Source organism: Crocuta crocuta, unplaced genomic scaffold (genome assembly GCF_008692635.1).
Source record: "Crocuta crocuta isolate KB4526 unplaced genomic scaffold, BGI_CrCroc_1.0 scaffold693, whole genome shotgun sequence".
Lineage (NCBI taxonomy): Eukaryota > Metazoa > Chordata > Mammalia > Carnivora > Hyaenidae > Crocuta > Crocuta crocuta.
In genome coordinates this window covers 751,366-753,327 of record NW_027527545.1, presented here as the reverse complement: position 1 = coordinate 753,327, position 1,962 = coordinate 751,366, and the positions used below count along the sequence as shown (strand labels likewise).

At 55.5% G+C, this 1,962-nt stretch overlaps 1 long non-coding RNA gene across 1 annotated transcript in view; it reads left to right on the top strand.

Moving 5' to 3' along the window:
- The first annotated feature begins 475 nt into the window (after positions 1-475).
- The window catches only part of LOC144232713 (uncharacterized), a 2,124-nt gene continuing 637 nt past the window's right edge, over positions 476-1,962 (top strand). Inside the window, exons 1-2 of the long non-coding RNA XR_013335497.1 lie at positions 476-1,398; positions 1,821-1,912. This is a non-coding gene — a long non-coding RNA (uncharacterized LOC144232713). The remainder of the gene's footprint in view (positions 1,399-1,820; positions 1,913-1,962) is intronic.

Sequence of the window (1,962 nt, the reverse complement as noted above, 5' to 3'; positions counted from 1 at the left end):
GTTTCCAAGCCCCATCCCCACCCCCACCCCGGCCGTGGAAGGTGGGGTATGCCAGCTCTAACCCGCCGGTGGACTGCCCCCCACATGCCGGGGTTCCAGTCGGGGGTCACTCACTCACTGTACAGACTAGTTACCGAAAGGTCTCTGAGCCTCCGTTTCCCCGTCTGTAAAATGGGATGATGGTATTGATCTCACAGTGCATTTGCTCAGTACTGGTAGCTGATGTCTTTTCCCCATCCCTGGGGAGGAGGGGCGCTGGGGCTTGAGAGCTTCAAGTGCTTTTGCCAGATAAAACCCAAGACACCCAGTTAAATCTGATTTTCAGATAAACAAGGAATCACGTTTCAGTATAAGTTATGTCCCCTGCAATACTGGGGACATATTATACTTTAAAAAAAAGTACTTAAAAAAAATGTACTTGTTCTCTATCTGAAAATCAAATGTAACTGCGTCTCCTGTATTTTTATTTGCTAAATCTGGCAGCCATCATCTCTGGCCTGAAAATACTCCCAACAGACACCTCCCTGGCCTCCCTGCTCCTGGCCTTACCCTTTCCAGCCCTTCTCCAGAGACAATCCAATCACGTCTTCCCTCTTGCCTCTATCATCCACTCTGCAAAAAGTCCCTCCAGGGTCCCCACCTCTTCTGACCACAGGCCCTGCTTGTCAGATCCCAGCTCCCCAGCCTTTCACACTTACCTGCCCACTCGCCCTCTTGCTTGCTCTGCTTACTCGGTAGCTTCTTTCAGATCCTAGGGCATTACCTCTTCCAGGAAGGCTTCCTTCCCTCCCACCATGACCTTCTGACTTTAGACTCTCAGGGGAACCCTCTACTCTTCTGCCTCGGCACTTAACCATCCCAGTGATTTATTCAATCGTTTGAGTTAAAAAAAAAAAATTCTTAAATGATGCAAAGGTGATCACTTGCCAGACAGACGGTCACTTCCCGATGAGGTGAGGGTGGAGGGAGAGGCCCATGTGCCAGCCTGCTCTGATGCTGGCATCTGCTCTTTCCCCCACCCCCCAGGGGTCTTGTGGGCAGCTTGGTGGTACCCATGACGGAGTCCTGAGAAGCCGGAATAAAGGGATGCTGGCTCCTGGGAACCTTCTGCCTGGTCTCAACTCGCCGGGCAGGCTTGGGGGGGGAGCCTGGCACAGCCTCTGGAGGCCAAGGCCTGTCTTGTGGGCAGCCCCCACCACACCCTTGAACGTCCCACCCGCACTCCCCTCCCCCCACCAGGTGAACTTGGAACTTGGTGCTCAGACCTATGCTCCAGACTTCCCCAGATATGACCACTGCCTCGAGGGGGAGCCCAAGTCAGCCCGCCTGCGTTCAAGCTTGGAGCTCTCCATCCTCTGGCGAAGAAGTTTGCCTCTCTGTGCCTCAGTTTCCCCATCGGTAAAATGGGAATAATACCTGTGAGCTGTCAGAGGGCTATTGTGAACATTAGTTAATATCCATAGGTACACACGTGTGTAGAGCAGGTTGGAGCACAGAATGTACTCACTAAGTGTTGGCTCTTTTGAGGGGCGCAGCTGGGGTGGGGATGAGAAGCCAAAATCCCCGACTACCCCTCCTGATTCCCCGACCCCAGGCAGGCACCCTAAGTCTCTCTACAAAAATGGTTTCGACCGACCCCTTGGCCACAGCTCCTCAGGGCTCTCCTCACCCCACAGCAAGTACATCGTGCCATTCCCTGACCCTGGTGCCGGCCTCCGCAGGCCCGAGGGGAGGGTCCGGCTTGCGGTGACACAGTCTCTGTCCCCCGACCCTCGTTGAACCACAGCTGTCTCTTGCCCCCTCATCTCTGCGCCCACCAGGACTACAGGCCCGATCGGAGTCCTTAATTTCAGAAAGGCCGCGGGTCCCAAAGGCCCGCCCAGCGGTCATCCGACAGGAGGCTCGAACCCAGGTCTTTAGTGCGGACGGGGCGGGGCCCCCGGCGGCGGTTGCCCGGCAACG